The sequence below is a fragment of the Stylophora pistillata genome, chromosome 1 (assembly GCF_964205215.1).
Source record: "Stylophora pistillata chromosome 1, jaStyPist1.2, whole genome shotgun sequence".
In the NCBI taxonomy this organism is placed as follows: Eukaryota; Metazoa; Cnidaria; class Anthozoa; order Scleractinia; family Pocilloporidae; genus Stylophora; species Stylophora pistillata.
In genome coordinates this window covers 37607468-37622540 of record NC_142519.1, presented here as the reverse complement: position 1 = coordinate 37622540, position 15073 = coordinate 37607468, and the positions used below count along the sequence as shown (strand labels likewise).

Here is a 15073-nt window from a genome sequence, read left to right as displayed (position 1 = left end):
CCCCCGCACAGACTCAGACAAACATTGCGACCAGCTTAAGGAAATGTATGAGCGAGAGCTGTAAAATTAAAACAAAACGACGGAAAATTTCGTCAAAAAATGACTTGGCGTTCTAAAAGGAAGCGGCATGGTTGGTACCAAACACTGTTGTTGGGGTGAGTGTAAGACAGACTCAAGATATGCAGATAAATGACCAAAATCACTCAAAGAGTGAAAGGAATCAGGGAAGAAAGTATTCATTCCTTTCCCAAAACCTTCGCGAGACATGGCAAAGTGCAAGCGTTGGCTTGCTCGCGGAGTTTTTTACGGAGAAAAACACGACAAGAAACACTTAAGTTATATTTGTGCTCTTCACTGGCCCGGCGAAAAAGGTCTTACCGCCGAATTTCCCGATCCACTGAAGGCAAATCTAAGACCAGCGCAAGTAAGTTGAGCACATGCTCCTAAGAGGAAAGCACCGAAAGAAAGAGAAAATTCAGCGTCAAAGAAACAGAAATTATTCAATGACAACTGCATGAACATTAACTACATAAACTACATGAACTGGCCTTTAATAGAAACACAACCACTATTGAGCCAAATGTACAAAAATCCGCCGCTCGTATCTTACAAAAGAGGGCGATCGCTCAAAGACATACTCGTGAGGGCCAAACTTTGAATAGGCTATTCTAAACACGCGCTGGGGAGTCGTGTAGGCACGTCAACCCCCTTTTTACATTGTTTACATCAGAATTTTCTTGAAAAACTTTGGCAGCAAACCATTTTCCATGATCGATTGCCGGATCAAGGGTGTGATAATTCCCGCATCTCACACAGTCTGTACAAGATCTTCTCGTTTACCGCTTAATTTTAAGCCCCTACATTTTAACCACCGTTTTAGCTGGTCTACATTGTATTCTTCCGGTTCTCTTTCAAATTTGGAGCCAGGAACGCCGTCCTCTTCGGTCAGAACTGTAAGAGAATAAGCGAACTACTCGCCATTTCCCTTGTAGCTCTCAAAGAAGTGGAGTTTATTTGTCTGAGTCATGCGGGGGGTCTAAAATTTCATGACGTCATTAGTATAAAGCGCTATTGAGCTAACCGGGAGGCGGTTTGATGACAACTGTCAAAAGACGAGAATGCTGTCTGTTCTCCTTAAAGAAAATAAAACAGAGACATATCTGTCTTCACTTTTAAAAATACGTCGAATAATGAACAACGCTATTATCGTGTTATCAGATCTCAAAGAACAAAAAACACAATCAAGAGGTAAGAAACGGCCATTTTCAAAATCAACTGAGTTTGACTAATGGTCGTGGGTCGTGGGTCGTGGGTACAAGTCGAGGGTCGTGGGTGTGGGTGTGGGTGTGGGTGTGGGTAAGAGTCGTGGGTGTGGTTAATACTTAATAATAAAAATAACCATTTAAAATATTGAATATAATAATACATAAATTTTATACAACCCTGTCATTCATTAATTTAACTGTTCTTTCTTCCAGTTATTTTATTTTGTTTATTCAATTTACCCTACTTTACGTCTACTTTTATCTGTTATCTTACTGTCAATGAAATTAGTTTCAGTTTCGCGACGGGAAGAGAGATAAATCTTGTAATTACATTAAATTAGTTTCACGACACGATAATTCCGGATCTGTCACCAGCGCGATCGCCGACGAGCGTCTATTGGTCGGCTACTCTGGGATTTGATTTTTCCCTTTTTCTGCTTTTTAGGGTTGTTGTCAAGGGAAATCCACAGGACATTCTTTTGTTCTCTTCCAGTTTTCAAGCCCCAGACGATAAAACTTTCCCGAGGTAACTTACTTAGGGAAAAATCGGTCACACTTGCAAATTTGAGCTTCCCTAGGACAAAACCCTGTAGTGTGACAACAGCTGATATCGCGTTTACGATCCTCCACTGTCGAGTTACCAGTCTGGCAGAGGTTATGTGTGTGCCTTTTGAGTCAGTCGACTTGTGCACAATCAGTTTTCCTTTGTGTATACAGTGTGTAATTACCAGATTTATCAATCATTCTTTTGTCATTGATGTTGTCAGACGAGATCTCGAAATTTCTGTTCTTTGGCCCTGACTTTAGCCGCAAATATAGAATTCACGAGCGCTGTCGCAATTTTAACGTTATGGTACTTCTACTATATGAAATCATTTTTGGTACAATCGTACAAAGCAACTCAGGTGTCTCGTTAACACAGACCTCGAAAACGCAGAACGCAGAACGCAGACCGCAGACCGCACAGCTCGAAAAACGTGAAAACAGTGTGTAATTACAAGATTTATCTCTCTTCCCTTTGTTATCAAACGAGATCTCGGAATGCGTCGCGAAACTGAAACTAATTTCATTGACAGTGAGATAACAGATAAAAATAGACGTAAAGTAGGGTAAATTGAATAAACAAAATAAAATAACTAGAAGAAAGAACGGTTAAATTAATGAATGACAGGGTTGTATAAAATTTATGTATTATTATATTTAATATTTTAAATGGTTATTTTTATTATTAAGTATTAACCACACCCATGACTTTTACCCACACCCACACCCACGACCCACGACTTGAACCCATGACCCACGACCATTAGTCAAACTCAAATCAACTCAGTAATCTGACAGCAAACCATTAATTCGCGAAAACCACATCGAGTAGTTCACAAACAGCTGCTACTCTGACCATAGGAAAAAAAAAGATTATTATTTGCGTCAATAAATAAAATTTTATTTGTAGCATCTAAATGTTCAGGCAGATCATATTTGGAATTACAAAGCGTAGTCAATGTTGTTATTTCATAATGATGTACCTTGTACTGGTTGAGATAAAACTTATATGGTTTTTGAAACATATTTTTTTTTCCTTAACTGAAGGTGCCAGTGACACTCGGGCGATGGAATTTCAATGCAGCTGATATCTCCGTGCTGGTAAATGAAATCTGAAGAGAAAATTCCCTCCAGAACAGGGCCCCTTTTCGCATATTTTCAAACTCAAACACAAACACGCACAATTCACGTAAAGACAATATGAAAGCAATTATTCTTTGGACAATGCTGTGACGTAGTCTTAGATTGAGCATCAAACCATAAAAGCCAGAGAGATTAAGTTAAAGAAGTTATACGCAAATGAATGAGGGTGTTACACATGAAAAGACGACCAAGAGATCGTGAAGTAATGATATTGATTTATTCATAAATCAAAACCCTTTTGGTTTAAAATCGGACAATAAATCAAAGGCCTGAGTTGAGAGGAATAGCTCGGGCAATCCAGGAAGGAGTTTCTTAATTATTGTTCAAATGAATATGTGAATTCACAGTTTGTCAACCATCTTCTTAGCCACTGCTAAATAACGACGCCAATTTCCCAGACACCATCTTTGTGCCCTGAAAAAAAAAAAAAAATTAAATTCAGGTTTAACAAGTTTAATAGCCCTGTAACATGTATATTGATCTCCTACTCTACTGTACTCGTGCAAGTCGATGGGGCGAGTATTCTCGTTTTATTTCTTCCTTCTCCTCTAGGCAAAAACATACTGTGGCCCATAGACCACAGGCTATCCACTTTTTAAATTCAATTTTATCGAACTATAAATCTCATTTATCGCTCGATAAAAGCAAAATATCGTGCGAGAAATCGAAATCATATCGCGATAAGTGAAAAACTATGGCGCGATGAATTCTAAATTATCGCGCGATCGATTCTTTATGGGCATCTCACGATCCTGTGATACACGTTATTGACCACGCTTGAGGTTAACATGACTGGATGTTGGCCCAGTTCTTTTTTAGCGTTTTTATGCACTGAGACGAGGTTGAGGTCCATAAAAACGAAATAAAAGAACGAGGATAATATCCAGCCATCTTGACCGAACAAGCTTAGTCAATAAAGGATTCAGTATATGGAAAAATATTTCGCTTTGAAATTACTAAGAATCAATAATGACCTGTTTATTTCGAGTGCCGGGAAAGAAAGCCAACTGTGTTTCTAGCACAGTGTGCCCACGAGGCTCGTTTAATTCTAACTTTGTTTTGATTGTTTCTTCTGCCGCTTATAGCGACTTCGTCGCCAACACTGTCCGAAAGTTACGAACTTTAAAGTCCGCCCCACCCACTTTTTCTCTTGCGCGGGATCAAAGCGGGCAGTCCTGAGCGGATAAGATGGGCCCATCTTGCACTGCCCACTCGGGTAGCCCATCAGAACATAGGATTCGCGTCATCTTCCCGCTGGTGCTGCCAGCTATATAATAATTGAATAATCGACTCTCTTTCGGAGTTGAGTTGAGTTTTGTGACCTTTTCGCACCATGACTTTGTTGATTGTTTTGATTGAAATGTAAGACTTCTCCAAGGCTTTATTTTCATTCAAATACTTACGCAACGTAAACATATATTTCATTTTTGTTGGCGGAGTTTACACTGTAGCCTCTCTATTAGTAAAAGCCAGATTTCTTATTTCACGTTAATTTTCCTATAGGAACAAAGTTTAGTAATCATAGAAAATAAAAAAAAAATAAAAAAATGACCAGCTAGGTAGCATGAACGTGGGTAGTGCTTTATGTAATCCATGCAAAATCTTTTGGCCGATTACTACGCTAATGAAAAACCTGATTAACCACACGTGCCTGACTGTCGATAGAGCTTGTCAACAGTCCCCTAACGGCAGTTGAAATTAACTCCGAATGAAGCAGCTTGTAAGGGAGTGGTAAGGAAGGGGGAGCACCCTCTTCCCTACCCATTCCCCGTCATCGCTGTTTTTCCTCCCGCTTTCCTTTTCGTACCGTCTTCGACTTAAGAGCCTGTTCAAATGCTACTGTCGATCTGGCAAATGTTATAGATTTTCTTAAAAAAATTAAACTACTTCAAAACGATCCAGAGACTGGCACTATCTTTTCGCAACCTCCACTTACTTCATTCAAACGCGACAAAAACATAGGCAAGTTTTTGGTCAGAGGTTCATTCCAAACTAATGACCAACCCGGCACTTTTAAATGCGCTCGCGCACGATGCAAAACTTGTCCCTTCATTCACAACGCTGAGAAAATATCGGGACCCACGCGATCCATTAAGATCACCGAGCACTTCAAGTGCACCTCCGCCAACGTTGTCTATTGCATAACTAGCACTTATTGCAAAAAGTTATACATCGGTGAAACAGGAAGACGACTAGGTGACCGATTCCGAGAACACCTTCGTGTCGTGGAAAGGAATGACAAGGACGCATCTAAACCAGTCGCTAGACACTTTAATCTACCCAATCATTCTAAGCAACATATGGCTATCTGCGGTCTTTCCTTACATTTAGACAACACGGAAAACCGCAAAACTCTTCAACAAAGTTAATTTTCCAAATCGGCACTCTTAATCCCACATGTATCAACGAACGCTTTTCATTCCACTAATTTATTCGTGTTTTTCTCGTTGCCGTGTTCCCACCAATGGCGTAGCTGCGCTTTCTGCATATAAAACCACATACAACCCAGAATTCCTCCATTCGCTCTGACGAAGGGCTAACGCTAGAAACGTCAGCTTTTTTATTCGTTACGGTGGCCAATTTACTATTTCAACTTGGTTGATATAACCAATTAAGCATGAAAAATGCCCAGCGAGGTTTAGGTTTTTTTTGTATATATAGATCAGTGATATGTGTCTAATTAATCAGAAAAGTTATTGACTTTAATAGTTGGCTCATTAGTTCACACCAACCTGCTACTCGCCTGTTTAGGCCTAGCATCCTCTGTAGTAATTCTCTGTAACGTTTTGATTTCTTCAGTCATACAGTGCACTTGGTTCTTACATTTCCCCATGGCTATTTCCTGCTTTGCCTGTTTCAGCAACACATCTTGAGCTGATTTACACATGTCCAAGAGGGAATACAACTGTTTTTCATCCTCTGTGAAAGTATTATCAATATATTACGATAAACAGTCATAGGGGCAGTTCTGTCTGTTTCGGTTGCCCAAGCTCAGAGTGTTCACAATCGATCAACTTTCCAGAGTAATAAATGATACCAAGGGTACTGCTTTACTGCACTCTATAATTTGTCTGTAGAACTTGTGACACCTTCTTAACAAACAAGATGCAAAGGGAAAAAAAAGAGCAACAGAGCTCATTGATGCCGTCGGTTATCAGTAGACAGAATCCTCATCGACAACTTAATATCTTTTTGTCACTTCTAACGGGCTGTTTTAATATCTTTCGTTCTGGGTTTACCCAAAGCGTTGAAACCTCTACAAAGCAGTGCCTATTTTCTTTTTTGTCGAGAAAAAGTGCGAAATGGAGGCGAGACTCACCAGGTGACGTCCCTTTTTGTTCTCCGAAGTTGGCGATTATCTTCGGATATCTCCTTCTCTCACTCCACTGCAACAAGACCACATAAATAGAGAAGACAAGAAAAGTAGTACCTCGTCAGTAAAGTGTTTTAAAGACGAGTGATTTTGAAAGATGGTTAAGTTGTGAAAACGTTCCGACCACGTTTCCGTTTACACGAAGTTCAAGTAATGATGATAATGATAATAAGATAATAATCATGCTAATCATGATAATAATAGTTAAAATCCTAATAATAATTGACCACTCCCCCAATGAGGCTTTTCAGTGCTAATAGTGACAAATTGTAAATAAACTTTCATTCTAACACCTCGCGCAAATACACTTTCGAAACACTTCAGATGCGAAGTCTAAATGGCCTTCTCCAGAGGGCCAGGTTCGCATCACTAGATTTTTTCATCAAAAACTGTCGCCACGATATTAACAAACTTAAATTCAATCGTAGCACCAAATTTTCCAATCTCTCCTTTGAAGAGTGGTCGCCACTAAAACAAACCTAAAAAAACGCAGAGACATTGTTATCAAAGCAGCCCACAAGGGCGGCGCAGTAGTTGTTTTGGAGGACCGACCTTTACCAAAAAGAAGCTTTGCGGCAACTTTCTGACACCTTTTAATCAAAAGGTTGACAAAGATCTCACTTTCACTAATCAAAACACTGTCAAAAATACGATTAACGAACTCAACTAAACAAGATAAACAAGAATTGCCGGCCACAGCAAAAAATCTCATCACTACCACTCCTAGAACTTCTTCTATTTACTTTTTCTCTAAAATTCACAAACCTAACAACCCAGGTCGACCCATTGTCTTGGCTCGCAGTTGTCCCACCGAACTTATTTCCAACTATTTAGACAACATTATGGCTCCCATCGTCAAAACTTTACTATCATATATCAAAGACAGCCAACACGCTCTTCAAATTTTTCGCGACTTTAATTTCCTCGGCCAAGGCAAACTTTTTTTCACCGTGGATACTACATCTCTTTATACTATCATTCCCAATGACGAAGGTCTTCTGACCCTCAAACATTTTTTTCATCAACGCATTGTTAAGGAACCTAGATCTGAAACACTACTTCACCAAGCCGAACTAGTGCTTACACTCAACTTTTTTTCATTCGGGGACAATTATTTTAAACAAACCAATGGCGTAGCCATGGATACTAAAATGGAACCCAGCTATGCCAATCTCTTTGTAGGTTTTGTCGACTGCTAATTTTTCAGCCAATAAATGGCCCCAAACCTGAACTCTGCGGTCGCTATATTGACGACTGTATCGGTGCTTCCTCCTCTACCCAGCAGAGAGTAGTCAGTAGTAGTAGTAGATACTTTTATTTAGCTAGGGTAACTCCTACAGTTACAAAAACTGATATCCTGAGAGGCCCCAGATAAAAAAAATATAAAAATACTCAAAACTAATCCTAACTAAGCTAATAGAAGAAAAATCCTAGAAAAGGTTAAAAATTTATCAAAAACTATTCATAAAAACTACAAATTACGATTAAAATCTTCACATCCATGATGATAAAAAGGTTTTTTCGTACATTCTAGTTTGATGGAGGGAAGACGGAGATGATTACTTTGCCGCGTCTTTCTCTGTACGATATCTCTTAAAATAAAAGTGGTCCATTAAAAATTGCAGCCAGCGCTTATCTAGACATTTCTTCACAAGGTTTAACGTGTGAATCTCCCGTCTAAGTCCCAGCGTATGATAATTAAGGTGAGCTAGCGCTTCATCACTGCTGTTAGTTTGCATGATAATCCTTGCCGCACGTCTCTGCAATTTTTCTATACTATCAGCATTCGTACGGCCGCAATAGTTCCAAACGGCATCACAATAATCAAGAACAGGAAGAATAAATGATCTATAAATTATACTAGTAGTATGCATACTAATGCTCCGCCTGGTGCGGCCAAGAATTCCTATTCTCTTACTAACTTTGCTTACTACATAATTTACGTGTTTGTTCCATGAAAGCGACTCATCCAAGATTACACCTAGGTATTTATACTCAGCAACCCGTGTTAGCTCCTTGCCATCGATATTCACTGAGAGATTAGCATTTGCTAACCAGTAGAGCCAGTACCAAATAAATCACATTCAGTTTTGCCTTGGTGAATAAAAGGGCTGTTGTCTAAAAGCCAGTCATTAACCTTGGCAAGTTCACTGGTAAGTGTACTACTTATTTCTTGGGCATTTAACTAGCGGTGAAATAAATAACTGTATCATTAGCGTACATCAGAATCTGGGCAGACCGTTGACAAACAGGACAAAGAGTAAAGGGCCAAGAATTGACCCTTGGGGGACACCCGAGGTAATAAGACATGGATCAGAGTTTTCTTTACCAAAATTTACGAGTTGTTTTCAGTCTGTCAGATAGTTTCGGAACCAGTCTAACTCAACGTCCTTAAGTCCATATGACTCTAGTTTGCTAATAAGTATTTCGTGATCAACAGGGGAGCTAACTCAGTTTACAACCGCAGTCAATTCCTTTCAAGTCCAGCCCTAAAATATACCTAGGAAATTTCCGACAGTTCTTTATCCTTTTCAGACATCAAAGTTTCAATTAAAGAAAATGGTATATGCACTAGTGTGTATCACAAACCTACAGACTCACACTACTTTCTGTATTCATATTCGCACCCATCTCATGTCAAGAATTCCATTCCCTTTTCTCAGTTTCTAGGAGTTCGTCGTTTCTGTAGAGATGTCACTGTGCCAGTTTTTCGAAAAAACGTGGTTACCCTGTTTTTGTCGTTCAAGTGAGTCATCACCGCGCCCAACTTATTGATCGACAGTCAGCACTACAAACGTCACAAAAGGAAAATTCCGACCGCATCTCTTACCAAAAAAGGTAAACATGAAGTTTACTTTAAGTATAGTACAAGTATACTGCATCAATAATAGTTGTACTGCAATCATACTTCAATGGTACCATTTTTGAAGTACACTTTAAGTATACTGTTCGAGTGAAAATCATTTTCCTTGTTGATGATGTAGGGTATAAGTATACTTGAAATCTCTCACACAAATGTAAATCATGGTCAGGTCTGATTAAGTAGGAAAAACTATACTGGAAAGGTACTGAATTGCCTCAGTTGAAATAGCAGTGTCTTTTCATGTATCTGTTTCCTAATTTTCCGCGCAGTTATATTTGTTTGTTGATAGTTATCAACGACCGCTATTAATTCATTCCATTAATTCATTCTTGTTTTTCTTGTCACCATGTTCTCACCAATAGCATAGCTCCACTTTCTGCATATAAACACACGCACAACCCACAATTCCTCCATCCTCTCTGACATCAAGGGCTTAAATGCTCCAAACGCCTGCTTTTTAACTCTTTTACAGTGGCCAATTTATAATTTCAAGTAAGCTGATAAAACCAAATTACCATGTTACACCCACTGACACAAGCACCACAGCTTCTTTAGAAACTACCTTTATTTTCACATTTAGAAAATGGGGGAGAAAGTATGTTGAAGTTATACATGTTTTTACTCAGGCTGTTTGAAAGATGCATTTAGTAAGGTCAAATAAAAAAGTTAGAGGAGGCATGATCTTTCTTTCAGTCAGGTTGATGAACAACAGTAATAAACTAAACACGTATACTGTCAGAAGTCAGATGATGTTGTCATTAGTAAGCTAATGGAAAGAAATTAGTGGAGGACCTAATTTTGCCAATTAATTTAGTTGCAGCTGAGGCATTGTGAGTCAGTAAGTTAGTTGATAACACATGTCATGGTTTTTATTAAATTGTTTCTCACTGCTACTCTTGAAAATCATTTCTACAGCTGACTATGTGTTTACTCTTTCATCACCTCTTCAGCAAGAGTTATTGGAGGCTTGATGCTCATCACCATTTTAAGGATTTTCACAATTTTGAAAGGAATTGAATTAAGAAATGATCTTTCCTAAGATCATGTTAAACTTAGACTCTTGAAACCTTTTTAAATGGTTCTAAAGGTTGTTCTTTGTAGAAATCCAGACAAGTGCAGCCAAATCATCTATTTTTCATTAGCTGACATTGTGTCATCTCTATAAAAACAAAACAAAACTAAAATAAACTAAAAAAAAATAAAATAAAAACACGAGGGAAATGAATTCAATTTTTCATATCCTATAATCAGCAAATGGTGAACTAGTGGTTCAGTCACTACAGAAGATATTATAATACTAATTTCTCATGACACAAATTTCATTAGACCAGCAGATGAAATTGAATCAAGCAAAGAAATGAGTAGACTCACACGTAGACTGTAATTTCTTATAAGTAATTGCAGAAAAGAAACCAGAAAACATTCAGGCCTCAATGCTAAGTGTTCCTGAAACAGTTATTAAAACAGTGCAAGATAGAATTTTCAAACTCTTGTGGAAAAATAAAAAAGATAAAGTAAAATATGGTGGTGTGAACTTCCCAAATGTCCACTGTGGTAAAATCACTTCACTTGAGCTGGTTAGGCAGGTTTCTAAATTTCACAAATGAGACCTCAGGCAAGCTATCCCTAATAGTTATTTTAATAAATATGGAGGATTATCTTTCCTATTGTAATGTAATTACAACTCTAAGCACTTTGACAAGAAAATGCCTCTTTTTAATAGCGAGATGTTACACTATTTCAAGTAATTACGAAGGGTTATCCTGATGTTTACAATAGTGAATTTATTCTTTGGAACAATAAAGAAATTACAATAGAGAGCAAATCTATTTAATCTGGAAATATTTGTTTGGAAAAGTGCTAATATCAAATAGAGACGGTAAGTTCTTAACTCTAGGCAATTTTCAAAGGAAATATAATGTTGAACCAAACTATTAAAAATTTTCAACTTATTGCTGCAATCCCAAAAAGCACAGGCATTAACTGCTGTAACACACAGAAATATATTAGAAGAATGGGATATTTTCTATCAGTCTAAAAACAAAGTTATCTCTAACTAAATGTAGATGTAAAGATTACCACAAATTACTTCAAGAAAAGATTAGGACACAACCTACTGCCGTTAAAAGATGGTCAAGACATTTGGTGAACTTTGACTCTGGTTGGAAACAGATCTTACACAATTAAAACTCACAAAACAACAAGTGACAAAAAGCTAAGAGGATTTGGCTATATATAAGGTTTTCCCCAGAATATATTGTCACTAAAAAAGGAACTCAAGCAATTCAAAATCAGAAATGATGACTAATGCTTTCAATGCAAAAATCCTGATTCACTAGAACACACCTTCTTGGTCAGTGCCCTGTGAGTATTCAATTCTATCCAGAAATCATATAGTAGTTCAATATCTTTAATAGCACCCACATAAATTTATCTGTTAACCAAATTTTACTTCAGATTTACCTGCCTCCTGCCATTAGTGATATTACCTCTGACACCAACTGGATTTGCTTATCCTATTAACAAAAGATACATATACAAACTGTGGTCAAAATAATGAAAAAATCTTAGTAAGTTACAATTTACACAAGGAAAATTGAGAACTTTATCTAAGGTAGTAAAATACAAATTAATATTGTCAACAAACCTTTTTTTTTGCTTTTTTGTTCATATCATGTGTTATTGCAAAATAATAATAACAATGAAAAAAAAAAAGAGATGTGCATAATGCAAGAAAAGTAATTGTAATTGCCAGTGGTGTACTGTAAATACCATATTTAACTAAGTAACGTAAACATATAATTAACCATAAGTGATATAGTATACTGTTATTAGTCAGCGCTCTAACAATTGCCTTGTTAGCTCAATTGGTAGAGCGCTGCAGTAGTATCGCAGAGGTCAGTGGTTCACATCCCGTACAGGCCTGATTTTTTTCAGGTCTGATTTTCGCTATTGCATAAATAGCACTTTCTACTGCAAGGATCGTGCATCATACGTATCTATAACCGCAGTTCAAAATATATGAACTTCATATATTCATCATATCTGATTTATCATCACGGGTTTATTATGAATCAACTTAATGGCCTGCTCCCTAAGTTGGCTTGTTAGCTCCATTGGTAGAGCGCTGCACTAGTATCGCAGAGGTCAGTGGTTCAAATGCCGTACAGGCCTGATTTTCTTCAGGTCTGATTTTCGCTATTGCATATATAGCGCTTTCTACTGTGAGGATCGTGCATCATACGTATCTATAACCACAGTTCAAAATATATGAACTTCATATAATCATCATATCCAATTTATCATCACGGGTTTATTACGAATCAACTTAACGGCCTGCTCCCAGTTGGCTTGTTAGCTCAATTGGTAGAGCGCTGCACTAGTATTGCAGAGTTCAGTGGTTGAAATCCCGTACAGGCCTGATTTTTTTTTTTTTCCGGTCTGATTTTCGCTATTGCATATTAAATAGTGCTTTCTACTGCAAGGATCGTGCATCATACGTATCTATAACCGCAGTTCAAAATATATGAACTTCATATATCATATTGTTATTAGTGCAAGTTAAAGCAGCATTGTAAGTAATGTATTGTATTGCAGTGTACTGTTGAGTACTATAAAATTTTATTAAAAAAAATTAATAAAAAATAAATAAAAAAAGGAAAACTAAAAATAAAAGTCAGATGATTAGAAGAAAAATAAAAAAATAAAAAAAATTCAGGCATTGAAAGGATTTGAACCCCTGCCTTCAAGATACTAGTTGGACAGTCTACTACCAGCTGTCAGCTATAAAGCCACATGTTAATGGACAAAATTTAGAGGCAAATCTAAATCAAAATTTTCAATAAATAATTCAATTTGAGCTGCAGATGAAAATTCAGCAAAGAAATGGCCCTTGCAAATGGACTGGACATTGTAGTACCAAGAGAGAGAACTGAGCTAAGAAGCCAGGTTCAGTAAAAAAAACTAAGAACAATGAACTCATTTGCCCTCCAATGCTAAAAAGGAAAGATTTTCAATAAGGGTTATCATAGAGATGCCCAGCATTACTACTGAAAGCTAAATCCAATATGACTCAAATTGCTAAAAATCTTTGTGTTCTATAATAAATATGTGGTTGCCATGACACCAACACATGAGAATTGTAACAGTGAGAAACATTAAACAGTGATAAGAGTTTCCATCAGAAAGTCAACCCATAAAACTAACATGTATTGTAAATGGTACAGGAGACAAAGCACTATTAGATATGGTGCCAATTATGCTAAAGCAATCTAAAATTGTGGAGAAAGAAATTAAGATGAGACAACAGAGCTGTCTGTCTGAGCCTATGTACAACTGTACAGCATATCTGTCACCATTTTGATACCTAATTCATTCTTCTATGTTGTTTTATTAGTGACTTTTTTTTTCCCTGGGTAACATTGATGCTGATATACTTATATTGCAGATCAGTTTATTCACATTATAGTGACTTTGGACCCCAAAATGTAACAAGTATGTCTGTTTACAAGAACTATGCTGAAAACAATGCCATTAACACTCAGCGTACTAACATTATAAAACTACTCACTCAGGTTTAATTAATAGTCTGGGCACATACAACTTTGTAAGGGGTTTTAGGAGGGCTTATAAACAAAGGGCCTTACAAACACAGTGTATATATCTGAGGGGGCTTAAATTTATAACCAGAACAGAAACAATTTGATACAAGCTGTAGCAGCAGTCATCAAAATATGTTTTACATTTTTTTGAGAAACTGCATTCATGAGGATTTGAGTTAATGAATCTCTTGATACATTTTGTTTCCAGTACACACTGTACATCAATACATATATTGTTTTGTTGTGTAGTATATATCACTGAGTATTTTGATAAGTTGCACTGTATTTTGGCAAGCCTGTAGGGCAAGTCAAAATACAAACAATGAGTAAAAATTCATTCTCAACAATACTACACAACAAAACGTCTAATACGAGAGCTATTATCCAACACGCCAAATTCTTATTTCAGTGCGAACGAATTTAATTCGCAGATATTTCTGAAGTACAAATATCGCATGATATTTGTACTCATCTCTGCACGTTATTTGTACTCTACAAAGCACAATTGCATAATAAATATATCTCATCCGACTTTTTTTTATGTAGTATTGCTGAGTATTTTTACGAGTTGTGCTATATTTTGATGAGCCCATAGGGCGAGTCGAAATACAAACAACGACTAAAAATACTCAGTGATACTACGCAAAAAAACGTCTAATAAGAGATTATTATCCAACACGCCAAATTGTGATTTTAGTGTGGGCGAATTTCGCGGATATTTCTGGAGTACAACTATCGCGTTATGTCTGTACTCGTGAGGAACCACGTTAACTCATTTTGTCGATTTCTCACCTCACTTCATGACCGATATTGAGGGAGGTTAAATGACTTTGCACTATATTTCGATGGAAGAATTTTGAATGTTTAAAATAATCGGAGCAACTTCAGAATACCCGTCCACATCATTTACATATGTGACGGGAGGCTTTGAAGAATTTCAGCATTTGTCAAAGGATAAGCACGCAGTGGTCCTAATAATATACATTTCATAGACATCGAATAAGTTAAAAGTCTTCTTAAGACCTCTCACCTGTCGAAGTATAAATTCGAATTTTCATCCAGGAGGGTTTGAAGTTCTCACATTCGATGTACAAAGTGAAGAAGAGAATACTCTTCTTACAGAAAAGGTTGTCAAATGTAACACAGCTGTCGAAACGAACCGTCCTGACTATACAGTGCGACATCAATTACTTTTGGTACTCAATCCAAGGCCGTGCGCCATTTTGAATGTGGTTGCTAGGAAACTGAGTCGAGAGGAAGTCACGGCCAATCAGAAATAAGAAAG

At 37.3% G+C, this 15073-nt stretch overlaps 1 long non-coding RNA gene across 3 annotated transcripts; it reads right to left on the bottom strand.

Annotated features, from left to right (window-relative positions):
* Positions 1 to 3146: 3146 nt before the first annotated feature.
* Positions 3147 to 15011, bottom strand: LOC148742347 (uncharacterized). 3 transcript variants are annotated; one of them, XR_015999537.1, is made up of 5 exons: positions 14819 to 15011; positions 11651 to 11703; positions 6271 to 6337; positions 5695 to 5870; positions 3147 to 3365 (listed from the first exon to the last, which is right to left on the bottom strand). It is a non-coding gene; the product is annotated as an uncharacterized LOC148742347 (long non-coding RNA). The 3 variants fall into 3 exon arrangements; XR_015999522.1 differs by having other exon boundaries at positions 5684 to 5870; positions 14819 to 15006; XR_015999526.1 differs by lacking the exon at positions 11651 to 11703 and having other exon boundaries at positions 5684 to 5870; positions 14819 to 15006.
* Between the last annotated feature and the right edge of the window lie 62 nt (positions 15012 to 15073).